Below are 23,331 nucleotides of genomic sequence, written 5' to 3'. Positions count from 1 at the left end.
ACCCTGAGTAATCTGCTGTAGGAGAGGAGATTATTGGTAAAGGTACACAGTCACCTCTTGGTGACCTTGAAGAGAGGTAGGCAGATGAATAATTACCTCTCCTTAAAAGTTGGGTTAAAGCTCAACATTCAGAAAATGAAGATCATGGCATCTGATCCCATCACTTCATGGGAAATAGATGGGGAAACAGTGGAAACAGTGTCAGACTTTATTTCTTGGGGCTCCAAAATCACTGGAGATGGTGATTGCAGCCATGAAATTAAAAGATGCTTACTCTTTGGAAGGAAAGTTATGACCAACCTAGATAGTATATTCAAAAGCAGAGCCATTACTTTGCCAACAAAAGTCTGTCTAGTCAAGGCTGATTTTTCCAGTGGTCATGTATGGATGTGAGAGTCGGACTGTGAAGAAAGCTGAGCACCAAAGAATTGATGCTTTTGAACTGTGGTGTTGGAGAAGACTCTTGAGAGTCCCTTGGACTGCAAGGAGATCCAACCAGTCCATCCTAAAGGAGATCAGTCCTGGGTGTTCTTTGGAAGGACTGATGCTAAAGCTGAAACTCCAGTACTTTGGCCACCTCATGCGAAGAGTTGACTCATTGGAAAAGACCTTGATGCTGGGAGGGATTGGGGGCAGAAGGAGAGTGGGATGATAGAGGATGAGATGGCTGGATGGCATCACCAACTTGATGGACATGAGTTTGAGTGAACTCCAGGAGTTGGTGATGGACAGGGAAGCCTGGTGTGCTATGATTCATGGGGTCGCCAAGAGTTGGACATGACTGAGTGACTGAACTGAACTGAAACTCTCCTCTACTCTGAACTTTTGCTAATGGATCTCTTTGCCCAAGCTCATGCAGAAAACAGAGAATAAATGAACATTTTGATCTAGACCATAAGATCAGCTTCTTGAAATATAGAAAAGAATGAAAAAGTGTATATGGAGTGAATGTAGAGAGAAAAATAGAAACTATCCATCACAACTCTTTGCATATCATATAGGCAGATAAAAATCTCCAGATAGATAAGATTACTAAATCAAAATGAAAAGCAAATGAATTATAAAATGGTATAAAGAACAGAAGCCAATGAGAAAACTACAGGAAAGGATGTAGAATTTGAGATGTTTGAATGGAAACTTTGACAGTAAAATTTGACAGCTGTGTATGTCTATTTGGTTTGAATATTATAATACAAGGGCATATTTATATTTTTATCTTTGTATTTAAAACTGAAACTAACAACCACACACTTCAAGACATATCACTCTCTCAATTACAAGTCTGGGGACCTGAGCCTTCACTACAAGTCTCAGAGGCAGCTGGATGAGTATACAAGATACACTTCTGGAAGCCAAGCCAGACTAAGAATCAGAATGACAGACTACCAAATATAGTGGGAACAAAGCACAATAGGAATTAAAACAAATGAGAGTATCAGTCAAGATGCAGATGTGGCAAACTGTTAGTGGTTAACAATAAATAGTGAAGGAAATTCCAAATCAATTGGAGGAAGGACGTCCCTAAGAAATTGTGTAGTACTGAGTACTTTGAATAAACTACTCATCTTTACGGGCTTCCCTGGTGGCTCAGAGGTTAAAGCGTCTGCTTCCAATGTGGGAGACCCGGGTTCGATCCCTGGGTCGGGAAGATCCCCTGGAGAAGGAAATGGTAACCCACTCCAGTATTCTTGCCTGGAGAATCCCATGGACAGAGGAGCCTGGTAGTCCACAGGGTCGCATAGAGTCAGACACGACTGAGCAACTTCACTCACTCACTCATCTTTACAGACAAACATTTCATTATAAATGTTCAAGGTTATACGAACTGTATTCATATCAGTTGTACAAAAGTAGCTCCATCACATCTCCACGCCGAGATGCAAACAGACAAGAAAGCATTTTATAAGAAGCATATACTTCAAATCAACCTTTGAACATTTTTCCTGGAATAAATTCTGATTTAATTCCTATTTTGCCCAGAAGAGTGGTGGATGTATAGTAAGTATTTAACAAATATTTTTGAATTAGTAACAAAAAATACCAATAGCTTCAGGGTTAGGAGATGATGCTAGATTTCAGAAGTGATTCAAAATAATTTCAGGACAATCTCAGGAATTTGATAATTCCTAAAGTGTCCTGGACCTAGATCTGAAGGAGCAACAGCATATTTGAAACTCAGGTGTGACATTCTGACTCTTCAGTTAATATGAAGACTGATATATCAGATTTTTTGTGAGAATGTTACTAAGGATATTGATTATATTTTGCTTCTTATCCTCTTTAAAATAAGAAAAAAAAAAACTAAAAATGTTCGAGACTAAAGCAGCAGTACTCCACAGGTGACAGTAAATCCTCTTCTCCTGACTCTCATAATTAGACACTGGTGAATGCCAAATGCCTTCTGTGGTTAGAGACTCTTAAGTCTCACGCTTTCTTGAGCTCCATGAGATGGCACTTTAATAAACTTCATCTTTGCCAGTCACCTGTAATGTTACCTTGTAGGCAATCCAAGGATGAGTTGTGAGAGTCTGTCTCTCTACCCAGGTAGTAATGCTTACTGCCATTCCTGCTGCTGCTACTGCTAAGTCACTTCAGTCGTGTCCAACTCTGCGAGACCCCATAGACAGCAGCCCACCAGGCTCCCCCATCCCTGGGTTTCTCCAGGCAAGAACACTGGAGTGGGTTGCCATTTCCTTCTCCAATGCATGAAAGTGAAGAGCGAAAGTGAAGTCGCTCAGTCGTGTCCGACTCTTCAGGACCCCATGGACTGCAGCCTTCCAGGCTCCTCCGTCCATGGGATTCTCCAGGCAAGAGTACTGGAGCAGGGAGCCATTGCCTTCTACTGCCATTCCTAGTGAACATAAAAGAGATGTCTCTGTTGTGGTATCTTAATAGATCCTGTAGTTCTCAGACATTTTGGTAACTGTTTGATATAATTATTATGTCTCATAAAAAATAAATTTTAAACTGTAATACTCCAGCTTGCTGTGCTGCTTCACTTCAAAATAACTTATGGCTACTGGGTTCCCCTGAACAATATTGGTCCACAACAATAATAAAGTTGTCATCAAGAGGTGATGATAGACCACTTTGCATTGTTATAACTGCCTTTTTGTAGTATAACTGTTTGCAACTTTATGAGGTCTTCATAAATGTGATCAATTGCAATAATAAAGTTGTGAGGCATTTGTGGCAGCTTATTTTTCTCTGTCTCAAAACAGGACCTGCCTTGCTTGTTGGTCTAATGTCTGTGCTTGTGCCATTGACTGCCACAGAGCTCTGGGCTATGAAAGGAACAACAAAATTAGCTTCCAGAGTTGCTCCCTGGCTTCCAGGCACTTCCAGTAATTCATTCATGTAACTGTAAACATATCAAGTTCAAGCAATAGCAGGATAACTTTTTTGTCCTACATAAACTGGGAGAGGCAAGTCAAGCACTCCATAAAGGGTCATTTTTCCTTTTTTTCCCCCAGGCATTATTAGGAAGTTAAGTGGTGCTAGTGTTAAAGAATCTGCACTAGTGGTAGAGAATCCTCCTGGCAATGAAGGAGAAGCAGGAGATGCGGGATCGATCCCTGGGTCAGGAAGATCCCCTGGAGGAAGGCATGGGAACCACTCCATTATTCTTGCTGGGAAAATTCCATGGACAGAGAAGCCTGGTGGGCTACAGTCCATGGGGTTGCAAAAAGTTGGACATGAATGAAGTGACTGAGCATGTATATTCTAAGGATTGACTTAAAATTATTATTTGTTTTCATTATAATGAATTCCCTGGTGGTCAGACAGTAAAGCGTTTGCCTACAATGAGGCAGACCTGGGTTTGATATCTGGATCGGGAAGATCCCCTGGAGAAAGAAATGGCAACCCATTCTAGTACGCTTGGCTGGAAAATCCCACAGACAGAGGAGCCTGGCAGGCTACAGTCCATGGGGCCACAGAGATTTGGACAAGAAATATAGAGACAACTGAGCGACTTCACTTTCACTTTTCATTATAATGGTAACATACAGTAATATGTTTATTTACTTAACAAATACTATAAAAATACATATCGGCAAAAATGATAAAGCTTTTGAAAAAGATACCTCTGAGAAAAGATATTTTTCCACAATAGCTACAGGAAGAAATATAGTCCAATTATTTTTTAAATAAATAATTCTAATGATAATTAAAATGTTATATGTGTTGTGCTGTGCTTAGTCCCTCAGTTATGTCTGACTTTTTGCAACTCCATGAACTGTAACCTGCCCGGCTCCTCTGTCGATGAGATTCACTAACCAGAAATACTGGAGTGGGCTGCCATCTTACTCCTCCAGGGAGATATATATATATATATATATATATAGTACAGACATGGTATAGATATGGCATATCTATATAGACATAGATATGGTATATATAGATATAGATGTATATAGATAGATATCTTTTGCATATATATAGATAGATGCTGTCCAACTCTGTGCGACCCCATAGACCGCAGCCCACCAGGCTCCCCTGTCCCTGGGATTCTCCAGGCAAGAACACTGGAGTGGGTTGCCATTTCCTTCTCCAATGCATGAAAGTGAAAAGTGAAAATGAAGTCACTCAGTCGTGTCTGACTCTTAGCGACCCCATGGACTGCAGCCTACCAGGCTCCTCCGTCCATGGGATTTTCCAGGCAAGAGTACTGGAGTGGGGTGCCATTGCCTTCTCCAGATAGATAGATAGATGGTGAAAATATACCTACTATATTTTCACAGTGATCTGCACTAGTCTCCAAGCACGACACCCATAACACAATAAAAGTGGAAAAAATCAATATTACTTTTGTACTGACTTGGTTTTTTAAACAATGTTTTTCCTTTCCTAAAATAATATAGATTGTTTCATTCTTCCCTTCTCTTGAGACACTTCACCACAAACCCAGCTGAAACATTTATAAAGTAGAAAAATGAGTTATATCTGTGCAAAATTATTTACATTACTTCATTCAGAAATAAATCAATTAACTGATAATAATTCTAAAATAATTAAATACATGCATTTGAATAATATCTGAAGTTAAAACAAATAACAATTTAAATTTAAAAGCTTATCTATTTTTAAAGTCCTGTATTTCATGTTTTTATTAAAAATACTTCATACCGTGTATTATTCTGTTCATTATTGCATATAGTAAGATGCAGTTTAATTAAACATTTAGATTGTAAATTGGGATAGAGTCAAAGTACATATTTTTGATGGATTTTCACTGATCAAGAAAAATATTGGTAGTGTACAAAATATGTATATTAATAAAATGCTTTGTTCCTATAGCATTTAGTGTAATAATCAGATTTTTTGATAATAGCTTTTCTTCCTATAGCATGTAGTATAGTAACAAATTTAAATAAATTAAATATTATGCTTTGAACTATACACTCATTTTTTGCCTCCTGACTTACCAAATGATTTTTGACAAGAAGGAACAAAATTAATAAACAATTTATAGTCTCAAAATTTTTGATTTGAGTTTATTAAAGTGACAGTGAAAGTTGCTCAGTCGTGTGCTACTCTTTGGGGCCCCATGGACTATACAATCCATGGAATTCTCCAGCCAGAATACTGGAGTGGGTAGCCTTTTCCTTCTCCAGAGGATCTTCCCAACCCAGGGATCAAACCCAGGTCTCCTGCATTGCAGGCAGATTCTTTACCAGCTGAGCCACAAGGAAAGCCCAAGAATATTGGATTGGGTAGCCTTTCCCTTCTCCAGAGGATCTTCCCAACCCAGGGTTTGAACTCCAGTCTCCTGCATTACAGGCAGATTCTCTACCAGCTGAGCTTCATTAAACATTCAATAAATTAATCTCAAGATTTTTTTTTTAAAAAGCTCCCCTTTTTAATTAGGTATGTTCAGTATGGATATAAGTTGTCTCCAGATTGCTAGCCTATGCCTTCTCCATTAGTTCTCTGGCTCCTGTGTACACTTGATTCCACATGCTTGAAAAATTAGACCAGAATTGGAATTTCCCAATATTTATGTAAAGCTCAAGAATGAAAAAAATCTCTCCAAAGGATTCTGTGAACTATTTAGTTTCTGGCATGTCTGCTGTGGAATGTAAAGACAATATCTAAGGAGCAGTGGTATTTTCATTAATTCAGCAATCCTTGGTGGTAAGAATAGTAGGTTCTAGAGTAAAGTCCTAGGTTCAAATACTAACTCTGCTCCTTGTTGGGTGTAGTTTGCAAGAAGAAAGATTAGAGCATATATTAAGGAACAATTTTCTGATACTTCTTTAAAATTTAAAAGGGAAGGAGTGCTTTGAGAAACAATAAGATCTCATTACTGAATGTGTGTGGTAAATGTCTGAGTAATTTCATGTAAAAGATTTTGAAGCAAGGATGAATGCATCAACACATGAATGGTGCTGATTCCCTATGTTTCATGGGGGTCTTTTGATTATTAGAGACAAAGATGTCACCCCATGCATCTTTCCTTAATCATTTCTCTTCATCATTTTCATTTCATGAACCTGACCTTCTGCTATTTCAAACTATCAAGTTATTTTAAATAGGTAATAACTCTAAAGGTGGAGGGCAAGTATGGGATAGTGAAAAATTACTGCATTTTACATCATTTTTATGAAATATGAACTTTCACCATCACTGTCAAAAGAGAACTTAGCTGTACTTAATTCTTGCTTTAATTATCTCTGTAGATTATGCTCCTCCACAAGTTCTACAAGTTCAAGGATGCAGATAATTTGGAGATTATCCAGGAAGAAGCAGTGAAAATGATTAAGATGCTGGGAAATTGGCTCTGTTATTAAGAGAGAAAGAATCAGATAGACTGATGGCAATGTGTTTTTTCAAGTACAATTTAAATGTATTCATAAGGTACATAATTACTTTTTCCTTGATATACTCTAAGGACTGGCACAGGAAAATGGGATTTAATTGATTCAAAATTGTAACTATACTCCAATTTTTAAAACCTAACATAAAAGATGGACATCAGAAAAAAATATGACACTCATTTTGTTCATTAAAAAAGTATTCCTTCAAAACCAAATATATCAATTACTACTTGACAAAGACATTGGAGGCAGTGAAAACGAACATTTTAGGAATGCCTTTCAAGTGAAGAGCAATTAAATAGGAAAAGTAAAACAAAAACAAAAAGGAAGCTTCCATTGAAATTATAGATTAAGTCAATGAATATATTATCCAATAACTTAAAACTACTGTATAGAATGGGGTGCTCTAAGTTTTGAACCTGTGTTTACCTGAATGGACTTTTAATATCTAAATAGAGTTGTGAGTGAACAGTGAGAAATAGAACCAGAATTCAAAACTCAGTAGGCATGACCATACTATTCCTTGCACATACTGTTGATCTACACATGGTTTTATTTTGTTTGTTTGTTTTTTACTTTGCAATATTGTATTGCTTATGCCATACATAAACATGAATCCATGACGGGTGTACATGTGTTCTCCATCCTGAATCCCCCTCCCACTTCCATCCCCATACCATCCCTCTGGGTCATCCTAGTGCACCAGCCCCAAGCATCCTGAATCATGCATCAAACCTGGACTGGCGATTCATTTCACATATGATATTATACATGTTTCAATGCCATTCTCCCAAATCATCCCACCCTCCCCCTCTCCCACAGAGTTCAAAAGACTGTTCTATACATCTGTGTCTCTTTTGCTGTCTTGCATACATGGTTATCCTTACCATCTTTATAAATTCCATATATATGCATTAGTATACTGTATTGGTGTTTTTCTTTCTGGCTTACTTCACTCTGTATAATCGGCTCCAGTTTCATCCACCTCATTACAACTGATTCAAATGTATTCTTTTTAATGGCTGAGTAATATTCCATTGTGTATATGTACCACAGCTTTCTTATCCATTCTGCTGCTGATGGACATCTAGGTTGATTCCATGTCCTGGCTATCATAAACAATGCTGCTATGAACATTGGAGTACACGTATTTCTTTTAATTCTGGTTTCCTCGGTGTGTATGCCCAGCAGTGGGATTGCTGGACCATAAAAGAAGAGAAGAGAAAAGCAAAAGAGAAAAGGAAAGATATAAGCATCTGAATGCACAGTTCCAAGAATAGAAAGAAGAGATAAGAAAGCCTTCCTCAGCGATCCATGCAAAGAAATAGATAAAAACAACAGAATGGGAAAGACTAGAGATCTCTTCACGAAAATTAGAGGTACCAAGGGAACATTTCATGCAAAGATGGGCTCAATAAAGGACAGAAATGGTATGGACCTAACAGAAGCAGAAGATATTAAGAAGAGGTGGCAAGAATACACAGAAGAACTGTACAAGAAAGATCTTCATGACCAAGATAATCACGATGGTGTGATCACTCACCTAGAGCCAAACATCCTGGAATGTGAAGTCAAGTGGGCCTTAGAAAGCATCACTATGAACAAAGCGAAGGTGATGGAATTCCAGTTGAGCTATTTCAAATCCTGAAAGATGATGCTGTGAAAGTGCTGCACTCAATATGCCAACAAATTTGGCCACTCAGCAGTGGCCACAGGATTGGAAAAGGTCAGTTTTCATTCCAATCCCAAAGAAAGGCAATGCCAAAGAATGCTCAAACTACCGCACAATTGTACTCATCTTACATGGTAGTAACGTAATGTCAAAATTCTCCAAGCCAGGCTTTAGCAATACATGAACAATGAACTTCCAGATGTTCAAGCAGATTTTAGAAAAGGAAAAGGAACCAGAGATCAAATTGCCAACATGTGCTGGATCATCAAAAAAGCAAGAGAGTTCCAGAAAAACATCTATTTCTGCTTCTTGACTGTGTCAAAGCCTTTGACTGTGTGGATCAAAATAAACTGGAAAATTCTGAAAGAGATGGGAATACCAGACCACCTGACCTGCCTCTTGAGTAACTTATATGCAGATCAGGAAGCAACAGTTATAACTGGACATGGAACAACAGACTGGTTCCAAATAGGAAAAGGAGTAAGTGGAGGCTGTATATTGTCACCCTGCTTATTTAACTTCTATGCAGAGTACATCATGAGAAATGCTGGACTGCAAGAAACACAAGCTGGAATCAAGATTGCCAGGAGAAATATCAATAACCTCAGAGATGGAGATGACACCACCCTTATGGCAGAAAGTGAAGAGGACCTAAAAAGCCTCTTGATGAAAGTGAAAGAGGAGAGTGAAAAAGTTGGCTTAAAGCTCAACATTCAGAAAACGAAGATCATGGCATCTGGTCCCATCACTTCATGGGAAATAAATGGGGAAACAGTGGAAACAGTGACAGACTTTATTTTGGGGGGCTCCAAAATCACTGCAGATGGTGATTGCAGCCATGAAATTCAAAGACGCTTACTCCTTAGAAGGAAAGTTATGACCAATCTAGATAGCATACTCAAAAGCAGAGCCATTACTTTGCCAACAAAGGTCCGACTAGTCAAGGCTATGGTTTTTCCAGTGGTCATGTATGGATGCGAGAGTTGGACTGTGAAGAAAGCTGACAGCTGAAAAATTGATGCTTTTGAACTGTGGTGTTAGAGAAGACTCTTGAGAGTCCCTCAGACTGCAGGGAGACCCAACCAGTCCATTCTAAAGGACATCAATCTTGGGTGTTCTTCGGAAGGACTGATGCTAAAGCTAACTCCAGTACTTTGGCCACCTCTTTTGAAGAGTTGACTCATTGGAAAAGACTCTGATGCTGGGAGGGATTGGGGGCAGGAGGAGAAGGGGAAGACAGAGGATGAGATGGCTGGATGGCATCACCGACTCAATGGACATGGGTTTGAGTGAACTCCAGGAGTTGGTGATGGACAGGGATGCCTGGTGTGCTGCCATACATGGAGTCTCAAAGAGTCAGAAATGACTAAGCGACTGAACGGAATTGAACTGATGGCATTTCTATTTCCAGTTTTTTAAGGAATCTCCACACTCTTCTCCATAGTGGCTGTACTAGTTTGCATTCCCACCAACAGTGTTAGACAGTTCCCTTTTCTCCACACCCTCTCCATTATTGCTTGTAGACTTTTGGATAGCAGCCATTCTGACTGACGTGAAATGGTACCTCATTGTGGTTTTGAGTTGCATTTCTCTGATAATGAGTGATGTTGAGCATCTTTTCTTGTGTTTGTTAGCCATCTATATGTCTCCTTTGAGAAATGTCTGTTTAGTTCTTTGGCCCATTTTTTGATTGGGTCATTTATTTCTGGAATTGAGCTACAAGAGTTGCTTGTATATTTTTGAGATTGGTTCTTTGTCAGTTGCTTCATTTGCTATTATTTTTTCCCATTTTGAAGACTGTCTTGAGAAAGAAGAATGAAACTGGAGGAATCAACCTGTATAACTTCAGCCTCTACTACAAAGCCACAGTCATCAAGACAGTATGGTACTGGCACAAAGACAAAACTATAGATCAATGGAACAAAATAGAAAGCCCAGATATACACCACGCACCTATGGACACCTTATCTTTGACAAAGGAGGCAAGAATATACAATGGAGAAAAGACAATCTCTTTAACGAGTGGTGCTGGGAAAACTAGTCAACCACTTGTAAAAGAATGAAACTAGAACACTTTCTAACACCATACACAAAAAATAAACTCAAAATGGTTTAAAGATCTAACTATAAGACCAGAAACTATAAAACTCCTAGAGGAGAACATAGGCAAAACACTCTTCGACATAAATCACAGCAGGATCCTCTATGACCCACCTCCCAGAATATTGGAAATAAAAGGAAAAATAAAGAAATGGGACCTAATTAAAATTAAAAGCTTCTGCACAACAAAGGAAACTCTAAGCAAGGCTTTACTTTTAAAGTAAATGTCCAATATTAAAAATTTGAAGATTTCACATCTAATTAGAGGTTTCTATCTTTTATGGGGTGGCAGGGAATACTATAGGATCAGTCGTCAATTCAGTCACTCAGTCGTGTCTGACTCTGCAACCTGATGGACTGCAGGACACCAGGTTTCTCTGTCCATCACCAACCCCTGGAGCCTACTCAAACTCATGTCCATCGTGTCTGTGATGCCATCCAACCATTTCATTCTCTGTCATCCCCTTCTCCTCAAGCCTTCAATCTTTCTCAGCACCATGGTCTTTTCCAATGAGTCAGTTCTTTGCATCAGGTGGCCAATGTATTGGAGTTTCAGCTTCAGCAACAGTTCTTCCAAAGAATATTCAGGACTGATTTCCTTTAGGAAACGCTGGTTAAATCTCATTGCAGTTCAAGGAACTCTCAAGAGTCTTCTCCAACACCACAGTTCAAAAACATCAATTCTTGCGCTCAGCTTTCTTTATAGTCCAACTCTCACATCCGTACATGACTACTGGAAAAACCATAGCTTTGACTAGACAGACCTTTGTTGGCAAAATAATCTCTCTGCTTCTTAATATGCTGTCTAGGTTGGTCATAAACTTTTCTTCCAAGGAGCAAGTGTCTTTTAATTTCATGGCTGCAATCACCATCTGCAGTGATTTTGGAGCCTAAAATTCATCTTTGCATTAAATGTTCCCTTGGTATCCCTAATTTTCTTGAAGAGATCTCTAGTCTTCCCCATTCTGTTGTTTTCCTCTATTTCTTTTCTTTGATCACTGAGGAAGGCTTTCTTATCTCTCCTTGTGATTACTTGGAACTCTGCATTCAAATGGGTATATCTTTTCCTTTCTCCTTTGCCTTTAGCTTTTCTTCTTCTCATAGCTATTTTTTAAGGCCTCATCAGATAACTTTTTGCATTTCTTTTTCTTGAGGATGGTCTTGATCACTGCCTCCAGTGCAGTATCACAAACCTGCATCCCTAGTTCTTCAGGCACTCAGATCTAATCCCTTGAATCTATTTGTCACTTCCACTGTATAAGAGGATAAAATGACAGTTTATCTTGATTCTTCCCTCTTAAAAATACTATAGGATAAGAGTGTCTGCACCCTCTATAGGATAAGAGGATCTGCACCCTCACAGGGAAATGACTAGGTGAAGCTGTATAATAGCATTTATTCCTTAGGATAAACCACATGTGCTTTTGTTCACCATGATTCTCATTTCCTAATACTGAATAGATTCCTAAAGTATACCAAAGTCTCATATGAGTTATCATTCATTATGTTGGGGCAGTTATATTTCATTTATTTATCAGTTTGTCCTCTATTCATTTATTGAAATTCATGACATAGTGTATTCTGTGCTTTTTCAAAGACTGTAAGAGGATTCAGCAACAATTTGATCTGTACTGGGTACAAGTTGAGAAATTCTTGTCATTAGATATTTGCTTTTAGATACATAAAGAAAATCCAAAAGGTCACTTGAAATATATTGGCATTTGAAGCATGGAGAGATTAAGGTATTACCATATTGCTGCAATCTGACAAATCATTATGAATTAATTATTAAATTGGCTTTTAGTCACTGGTCGTTTGAAGGTCATATAGCAACTGAGACAAATCACGTTGTGTGCTTTCCCTCTTGTGTTTTCATTACTGAATTTCTCTAATTTAAGTTACTAAATAAATAATGTTAGATAAACCAGAACAACAAAAAAAATATGAAAACAAAAACATCCAAGTAAGTTCTTTTTTTATTTTCTTTACATTTCATCAGTGCCATACTTGAATAATTGGGATGTGGTCATAATTTTCCATTTGCATTAAGCATGTTTTAAAAATCTATTATCCTTTCAACATTTAATTAATAAATACATAATAGACAATTATTGGACTGCATCATTTTCTAAGTACTGAGCATAAGCCTATGAGTAAACCACTCTGCCCTCATCCAATTTGCATTCAGGTGGGCAACACACACACTATAAGCAAGACAGATAAACCAATTGTAAAATGCATTTTTTTTAAAATGCTGAAGAAAAAAAACAGGGAAGAGTGACATAAAAGCAAAAATTAAAATTTTACAAAGTTTGACCAGGAAATAAGCTAACTTTTAATATAAAACTAACACTTGAATCAAAGTCTTGTGGAATCGAATGAGTTAGTTTTACAAATAATATCTGCTGCTGCTGCTGCTGCTGCTAAGTTTTTTCAGTTGTGTCCGGCTCTGTGCAACCCCATAGACAGCAGCCCACCAGCCTCCCCTGTCCCTGGGATCCTCCAGGCAAGAACACTGGAGTGGGTTGCCATTTCCTTCTCCAATGCATGAAAGTGAAAAGTGAAAGTGAAGTCACTCAGTAGTGTCCAACTCTTAGCGACCCCATGGACTACAGCCTATCAGGCTCCTCTGTCCATGAGAGTTTCCAGACAAGAGTACTGGAGTGGATTGTCATTGCTTTCTCCCAAATAATATCTAATTATATACTTATTCAATATTGTTACATATAGTGTGTTTTGCCATTTTCTTTATAATTATTTATCAGATTGAGCACTGTGATTTTCTTTACCATATCAATATTTCTGGAATTCCATACTGCTGCAAAATATTGCGATACAAACTCACACAAGCAAACAAACAAACAAAAAACACAATATATCTTAAGCTTTGTGATGATAAAATGGGTAAATACATATATAAAAGGTATTTACATATTTGAGGTGCACATCTAAGATGTGTGTACTTTAAGTTAAATATATTTCATATCAATTAAAAAAATAAAAACAACAATAATAGTAATACTACTACTACTATATCTTCATTATTACCCTCACTGTTTGAAGCTTTATTATCTCTAAGGCCTGTATGAGCGATTTTCCATCCGTTATTTTATTTAGTAACTATTAAAAACTTTGATAGAGGAATATACATGTCAAACAATTTGCTGAAAATAAATACTGTGCACTACTGGAGATATACTAATGAAAAATAATGCAAGATGATTCTACTCACAGATCTTAACTGTAGTGAGTAAGACAGATATTAAAAGTTTCATTAATAAGTGTTTTTTTTTTTTTTTTGTTAATTAGCTGCTATATTTCTTCAATGATTAGGACACATTTCCCTATGTTTTTCCCTTATCCCCAGGGTAAAAGGAAATAACCACCAATGGCAGTTATTCTCAAGCTTTTTAATCTGATGACACTTTAATATTCTTAAATTTACTCAGAACTCCAAGGAGCTTTTGTTTATATGTATATACATTGATACTTACCACATAAGGATTAAAACAGGTGTTTAAAATTTCTACTTAGAACTTTATTTTAAAATAACACTGCGATTATCATATGCTAAAAAAAGAACCTATTTTAGTAAAAAAATAAAAAGCCAGTATCTGCTAAAAGAGTAATTGCATTGTTTTCCATTTTTGTAAATTTATTTGATGTGAGGTTTCTAGTTTCTTGTATCTGCTTCCACACTGATCATGATTCAATATTTCATACTATGCAGCTTCTGGATAACTCCCTCTACACTCATAAAAGAAAAAAAAAATATTATTATTGAGAAAGTAGTTTTGACCTCATCAGGCTCCTGAAATGGCAACACACTGTAAGATCTGCTGTCTTAAGGGGGAAAAAAAAATCCCTACATAACATGGGGAACGAGAAAAGAAACTACAAGAATTCTAAATCTAACAATGGAGTCAAAAGGGAATTTAGTTGCTGGGGATACTACTAGTAATGTTAATCAAAATCTGGTGAGTCAATCATTATGGGAAATCTGTTACTAATCACCTCCATCACCTAAAGCATATCAAATAAACATTGCAGAGACTTTTAAAGTGAGGGATTTAAACTATATCCTCAAACTCCCTCTGCAACATGAATATTCTATCATTTTGCAAAATCAAGATATTCTTGGGGTTTCTTCCCACTGCCATCCTGAAGATTTTGCATAGCAGTGAAGGATAAATAAAGGAACAGGAATGTGTTTCAGAACATAATTGCCCTGCTCACTCTTGAAATGCTGTTACTGAGAAAGCTTCTAAGATGAGCACTGCTCCTTAGGGAGCACAGACCTTTAACAGAAGAGGGGTGAGCATATTTTGAATTAATTATTGGTCCCAAGAATGACAGAATTTAAGCCAGTTAACAACCAGAAGTAGTTACTAAGCCCTTTAACCTGAAAGGATGCTAACATAGCAGAGATTTCTCTGGCAGGTACAGGAAAGTGATGGTGCCTGGGATCAACGGGAGTATAATTTGAAGGTTCTGTGGTCTCTTTTGATACATGTTTAAACACAACTTGTACTAGTTATAAACTGCGCTTGACACAGATGCTGGTTTACCTGAAAATCTTATTCCTTTCAGATACAGTTTTGTAAACATTTAGTGTTCTACCTACCACTTATTCCCATTTGGGGCTCTGTCCAATCAATTCAACTTGATTCTTTGTAAATTATAAATGACAATGTAAGTGTATTTTTAATATCTGTTTATAAAATAAGCAGCATATTTCAAGTGGTAATGGAACTTTTGTATGTGTGCTTTTTTAAATTCCTGTGGGTGTCCTTTTCCTAATTGTTTTATTTATAAAATATCAAGGATTTTTTTGCTAGTTTATCAGATTGCTGTTTTTTTTTTTTCCTAAAAATAAAGTCTCAAGAATTTGGAATGACTCTAAGTATCATTATGTATTATATAATCAAGTATAATCCTACATTTAGTTGTCTTGAAAAATATAATCCAGTGAAAAATTATCCTTCTAAACTATTTGTCTGTCAATTGTTCTTTCAATAAAAATGGCAAAACTGTTTACCAGAAACAATTGAATATATACTTATTCTGTTAATAAACATAAAAAAAAACACACAATAAGAAACAATGGAAAAGCAGAAAATAGCATGAAGATAAATGAAAAATGAATTGTGCTAAATATGTAGGCTAATTTCAATAGTATCAAAAACTTTGCTAATTTAACTTACTTTGTAATTATAGTATGATGCATATAAGTCAAATCATCGTGCTATATATCTTAAGCTTATACACTACTCTATCTCAATTATATTTTTAAAACATGAAAGGAAAACAAAAAAAGCTCTACATATCTGGTTCTCCATATCTTGTTTGTTTTATGACCCTAGCTGAGTCAATCTTTCTTCAATTTATTAAATATTTACACAGATTTACTGAAAATATTCATAATTGTTCCCCCCTTTGACTTTTTTGTCTATTGTGAATGATAATTTTCCTTCATAATTTGTAAGTAATTATTATGGACATACAAGGAACATAGTTATTTAGAGAAAAATAAATTATTTTTATTTAGTTATGTCAGTAAACTGTCAATTCTAATTTTTCATGTCTGTTTTAGGGCTTCAACATAAGCTATAAAAATAAAAAATAAGAAGTATTTTCTTAAATATAGTTACTTTTGTTGCTTGAATGGGTTATTTTTCTACTTCGCACCTCCAAAACTATGCTAAACATTTATAGGAAATGTTTCATTAAAGGCTAATTTTATCTTTTCTCTTCAAAATTTATTTTCTTATAATTCAAGAAATATATTCAGTTTAACATATCAAACTCCACAGAAGGTAATAAATGAATTAAATTCTCACTCCTTCCATTCCCGTCATTGACTTCTCTTCCATAAATAGTCATCATTAAACTTTTTTATTGTCTTTTAGAATATTTTTATCAGTTTTTTTTTTCACTTCTTCAAATAGGGAAAAATCTGTTCAAATTTAGTCTAGTTCACTCTGATTGCTTTCTATCACTCCATGAATGTTCTGCTGCTGCTACTGCTGCTAAGTCGCTTCAGTCGTGTCCGACTCTGTGCGACCCAGTAGATGGCAGCCTACCAGGCTCCTCCGTCCTTGGGATTCTCCAGGCAAGAACGCTGGAGTGGGTTGCCATTTCCTTCTCCAATGCATGAAAGTGAAAAGTGAAAGTGAAGTTGCTCAGTCGTGTCTGACTCTTCACAACCCCATGGACTGCAGCCTACCAGGCTCCTCCCTCCGTGGGAGTTTCCAGGCAAGAGTACTGGAGTGGGTTGCCATGCAGCCAAATGTGATGTTACCCAGAGGAGCTCTGAACCCAGGCCACAGATTCAAGTCATTTTCTCAATATTCTGTCCAGAGATGATATCTCATGTGTAGTATTCCTCCCCACCTTAGTTGTATGGACAGTTAAATGAATTAGATATGCGTGTGTGTGTTTGTGTTCAGTTGCTCAGTTGTGCCTGACTCTCTGTGATCCTATGGACTGTAGCCTGCCACACTCCTGTGGGCATGGATTTTTCTAGGCAAGAATACTGGAGTGGGTAGTCATTCCTTTCCCCAGGGGATCTTCGTGACTCAGGGATCAAACCTGCATCTCTTGTGTTTCCTGCATTGGCAGGCGGATTCATTACCACTAAAGTCACATGAGAGGCCCAAATAAATTACATATACCTTAAATATGAGGCTTAAGTAAATTAACAGATATGTATAGAGATTGTCTGCCAGAGAGTAAGCACTCTAAGAACTAGCTATATTTATCAATCCTCACAAATATTGTTGAAGTTGTATTTAATAAGTCTAGATCTCCATCTTATTCTCAATTATTTCCACCACACATATAAATATCTTCTTTCTACTGCCAAATAGGCAGCAACTTAGATTACCTTTCCTACCTGGACTACTCACATTCTAAATCATTTTTCCAGAAATAGAGTATGTGTACTCACTAGAGGAGGTGTGCAGGATAAACCTCTGAAGTTTCTAAAGATAATTTTAAATTTTATATTTACTTCATGTTTAAAAAGTTGGAAAATGAAGACCTTAATATCTGACCAAGGATTGTGACCCCGCTGACCACAAGCATCAGGAGAATTCCAATTAGCTAAGGAACGCAAGGAAAAAGTGTCCTGAATGGAAGTCTCTTGCCACTAAAGGGGTTTAATAATGAGACTGATAGAGGAATGTATGCACGATCAAAAGAATTTACATATTGTGTCAACTATTTTTTAAGACCATGTTCCAAAATTGAGGGATGGCTTTCAAATTTTCTCTATCACTAGGTGAAAGTGCAAACATAGTCTCCTGCGAACAGAAGAAATGCAGTTCTGTTTACCACCTTTGTTAAAATTTCAGAGGTTAGCAATTCTGTAGTGCAAGGGATAAGCCTCACCAGCAAGTATCAAAGTAAATATTGACTGAAAAGGGTATTGATCCTACAAGTAATAGAGAATGGAGGGGGAAAGGCCAGACTGACACTTCTACCCCTGACATGAGTTCTACCACAGCCTCATTATTGTTCTTGTTGCTTGGCACTAAGTCATGTCTGACTCTTTGAGGTCCCATGGACTGCAGCATGCCAGGCTTCTCTGTCCTCCACTATCCCCCAGAATTTCCTAAAATTCATGTCTAGTGAGTAGATCATGCTATCTAACCATCTTATCCTCTGTCTCCCTCTTCTTATGCCTTCAATCTTTCTCAGTATTATGATCTTTTCCAAAGATGGTCATCTGAATTAAATTGGCCCATTTCTGTCCATTTTAATTCACCAAGAAAAATAAATTTTAGTTCATTTTAGTTCACAAAGAAAAAGAAATGCAAAAAGGAAAATGATTGGCCAAGGAAGCTTTACAAACAGTTGACCATTATATCTACTACTACAAAAGGGCAAGACTCCCTTTGAAGAATTGCAGCAGCCCTCATAGTCAACAAGAGTCCATAACATGATTTTGCAACCTCAAAAATGATCTCAGTTCATTCCCAAGACAAATCATTCAACATCACAGTAATCCAAGTCTATGTCCCAACCACTGATTCTGAAAAAGATGAAGTTGACTGACTCTATGAAGACCTACAACACCAAAAAAAAAGATGTCCTTTTCATTATAGGAGACTGGAATGCAAATGTAGGAATTCAAGAGATACCCAGAATAGGCAAGTTAGACCTTGGAGTATAAAATGAAATGGGGAAAAGGCTAATCTTTTTGTCAGGAGAATATGCTAGTCATAGTAAGCACCCTTTTCTAACAATCCAAATGATTACTCTACACATGGACATCACTAGCAGATCGATACTGAAATCAGACTGATTATGCTCTTTGCAGCTGAAGAAACAGAGATCTATCCCATGTCTCTCTTTAGTTTATTTATTTATATCACTAAAAGCTTCTTTCACATCATCACAGAAATTTTCCAAACAAATTTTTAAATAAAATTTTGCATATAGGTAGAAAAGAATACAAAATAAATGTATGAAGTAGTGTCACTTATTTAAAAAAAAAAGTACAAAGTTAGAGTTGAGAGTCCAGTTTTATTTAGGGCAAAATGAGGACTGCAGCCCAGGAGATAGTACCTCAGATAGCTCTGAGAAACTGCTCAGAAGAGGCAGAGGGGAAGGTCAGCATATATGTGATTTTCATGAAGGAGGAATACATGCAATCAAGCACATATTCTTCCAGAAGGTTTCTGCTAGTCATGAGAAACAGTTGCCACCATAAAGGATTTTAGTGCTTTTATATATGATGAGATATAAGAGATATAAGAACTGGGCTCATAAAATTAGCTCCTAAAAATATCTATCTGAAGTCCTGTCCTGCCAGTTTCTCCCAGAGTGCAGAGTGCTTCATTTCTGCTCTCCACCCTGAACTCCTTTCAGGCAGTATTGAAGGTCAGTAACTGCCACAGCACATGAATTAATTCTTGTAGAGGAAGATGGGAAGTACCAATTGGTAGTTGACAGTAGTACCACTGAAGTCTTATTTTCATTTAGATCTATAGCCCTTTATGGGCTATCATTTTCAGTAATGACAGATAGTAAAGTCACATAGAGAAATTAATTTAACTTAAAACCACACTTAGGAGCTATTGCATCACAAAGCATCCAATCAATATTTTTAAATTACAAAATAAATGTAATCAAATTTCTCTCACTAAATTATTGAAGAATATTATGCCAGTGGGCTTCCCTAGTGGCTCAGTGCCTGCTAGTGCAGGAAACATGGGCTCAATCCCTGGGTCAGGAAGATCCCTTGGAGGAGGAAATGGCCATCCATTGTTCCTGGGAAATCTCACGCACAGAGGAGCCTGGGTGGGTTACAGTCCATTGGGTTGCAAAAGAGTCAGACAGGACTTAGCAACTGAATAAACAAACAACTACAACAACAACAACAACAAAACCCAATTATACAGTTAGTCAATATAATAGATATTTTTAAAACTTTGTTTAGTTCTTATATTCACACATTGTTCATGCTTTATAAGATAACATCACAATTAAGTCATATATATATAATTTATAAATAAATACACCAGTAAGAAAGATGGATAGTCACTTTTTAGAAATGGAATGATCAAAAAGTTTGAAAAGAGTGTTCTAAACATACTTACACTACCTGGAAAACTGCATTTCTATACATTAAATGATATGGAGTCTCATTCCCTTTTCCTATAGTAAAATCTAATATTTCTAAGAGCTACATCTCAAAAGGAAAACTTTAAACTCAGCATCTCCTTGGTCATTCCCTGCCAAATTGCTTTCAGAAAATGGAGTATCTAATGAACAGATGACAGCAGAAGGAAGAGGGGGCACCAACCTTCCACCTGGCTCACACATAAACAACTGTTTCATTTTCTAGAGCTACAGAACCCTAGTTTCCGAGTCCACAAATGGAAAATGTGATTTACAGTATCCTTGCACTATGGTGATAGTTTCAAGAGCAGATTTCTGGTCAGCTTCTGAGATAAAACACACATTTGTTTTGTTTTTCTCTTTTTGAACCAGGTGCCTTTATTAGAGCATCATTCCAATGTTTCAAATTATGTTGATTATCAACTTTATAGTTTAGCGTTGAGAGCATTTGTGTTTTTGTTGCAGTTATTGTCATGTCTTCAATAGAATTTTAGTAATAAAAAGAGAGAATAAGCAATTGGAGGAAAATAAAGGAATAGAGCACTGGGAATGTATATTAGTGCTTTATTGTTTCCTGTAAACACTTCCAGTATGTTTCTGCAAAGTTAATTGTTCAAAGATATTTTCTTGAAGAAGCTTTCCCATATGAGATAATCCTAACTGCATTAAACTAATTAAAAAGTTATCCCAAACTGATTCATCTCAGTTAAGATTCAGAACATAAATGACAAATTTTCCAGCGTAGACCTTTTTCTTTTAACTTCAGAAGTCACCAACGGTAGGGAAAACAATCACATCAAAAAAATCAAGATTTTACATAACACAATTCACGTTGTTAAAAACTCCATCTTACCTGCTTTAAGAGTTAATAAAGACGAAATATTTATATTTCAATGAGCATTTCTCCCTTCATCACTTTTTATCTTTAATTTGGTCCTGCAGGGTGAAAACTGCTTTGAGCTATGTTACTGATATTGCATAATCTCAGTCAGAAATCTGCTCCAAATTAGAAAAAAAAAAAAAAAATATATCCCAGGAGAAAAATCCAAATATCAGACCCAAGTTGGTCTAAAGAGTAATTCAATTAAAATCTGAGTTTTTCAGACATCTGAAACAGAATGGCCTGAACTATTTATCCATCACTTTCAGGTCCATCCTTAACAAAATAAAAAGTTTGTTTTAGGTAGCTTTTAATTTCCTCTTTTAGTGTTTTTTTTTTTTTTCTTTTTTCACACAAGTGTCCATTCCTTTGCAGACCCCTTTTCAATATAGTTTTTCTCAAAGTGAAATTGAAGTTGCTCAGTCGTGTCCGACTCTTTGCGACCCAGTGGACTGTAGCCTTCCAGGCTCCTCAGTTCAGTTCAGTCCAGTTCAGTTCAGTCGCTCAGTCGTGTCCGACTCTCTGCGACCCCATGAATCGCAGCACGCCAGGTCTCCCTGTTCATCACCATCTCCCGGAGTTCACTCAGACTCATGTCCATCGAGTCCGTGATGCCATCCAGCCATCTCATCCTCGGTCGTCCCCTTCTCCTCCTGCCCCCAATCCCTCCCAGCATCAGGGTCTTTTCCAGTGAGTCAACTCTTCGCATGAGGTGGCCAAAGTACTGGAGTTTCAGCTTTAGAATCATTCCTTCCAAAGAAATCCCAGGGCTGATCTCCTTCAGAAGTCCATGGGATTCTCCAGGGGATCTTCCAACCCAGGGATCGAACCTGGGTCTCCTGTATTGGAGGCAGAAGCTTTAACCTCTGAGCCACCAGGGAAGTTCCTCAAGGAGACACTAATTAGAACCCAGTTCTTCTTGAGAACATCAAATTAGAATTAATTTGGCATATATTTGGAACCCAATGTCACAATGTATTACTTTATTGATGCTATAAAATTTTAATAGGAAGTGGGATTAAAACTCCCAAAGATTAACAATACCCTTAAAGTTGCAGTTCTTAAAACTGCCAGATACAGAGGTACAACCTTAAATCTTCTTTCTCAAATTTTAGAATATATTGTTATGTTATTTCCCCACAGAAGTATTTTAGGAGAATATTTCAAAGTTGCAAGCTCTATTTCATTTGCCCTCAAATCATATATAGCAGCTGACAAAATGTGAACACTGTGAAGTCTAACTACTCAGGTGTAAACCGCAGCCCTGACACTTGCTAGTTACAAGAATTTGGGCAAATTGTATTTAAATTCTCTGAACCTCCATAGGCCAAGCAAGAAAATTATGCAGAGAACACAGTATCTGTCCTGGAGAAGGAAATGGAAACCCACTGCAATATTGTTGTCTGGAATATTCCATGGACAAAAGAGCCTGGAAGTCCATGGTGTCACAAAGAGTTGGACATGACTGAGTGACTATCACTCACTTATAGTATCTGTTCAAAATTTAATAAGAGAATTGTGAAGTAATTTATGTAAAACATTTTACACACTACCAACCACATAAAAAACTCTCAGCAAGTCATGAGCTTTAGAGATCTATTAGAGCTAAAAGAATATATATTTTTTAACTGCTGTATCCCCAGACTTTCACCCAGCCTAGTCACTGGAACAAATGAGAAACTCAATAGCTATTTGTAGAATGAATGAATGAATGAATGCATTGTCTTGTCCAAATGAGCTGTTTGTTGAAAACAGTAATAAAATTACATGGGATTTTGATTGATTCCTTGTCATGAATTTCTTCCAGATGCTTGAAACATATGGCTGTTCAATAAATATAATTTAACATGCTGAAGCTTATGAAGCCATGAAGAGTTAATAGCCTTTTAGCATGGGTATTCCATATTAAATCCTGTTACTTTTTCTTTCACCAAGATGTATGTTAGAAAAAAGGCAATATTTTTGAAAATTTTATTGAATTTTACACATTATAAATTCATGAAATAAAACTGGTAGGAATTATTTTTATGACCCTGGTTAATGGTGGTTTAAGGACACATGCGTTTTTGCATCACCTGAGTGTAATGTATACAAGTATAGTGTCTTGGCAAGTCAGATAATAATGTTAAGTGGTATTAAAGATTGTATGTTTCATAAACCCCTCTTTGTTTAATTTTTACTTTTATGGGGCTCCCCTGGTGGCTCAGATGGTAATGAACCTGCTTGCAATTCAG

This window comes from Oryx dammah, unplaced genomic scaffold (genome assembly GCF_014754425.2).
Source record: "Oryx dammah isolate SB20612 unplaced genomic scaffold, SCBI_Odam_1.1 HiC_scaffold_11203, whole genome shotgun sequence".
Taxonomy (NCBI): domain Eukaryota; kingdom Metazoa; phylum Chordata; class Mammalia; order Artiodactyla; family Bovidae; genus Oryx; species Oryx dammah.
This window is presented reverse-complemented; position numbering follows the sequence as displayed.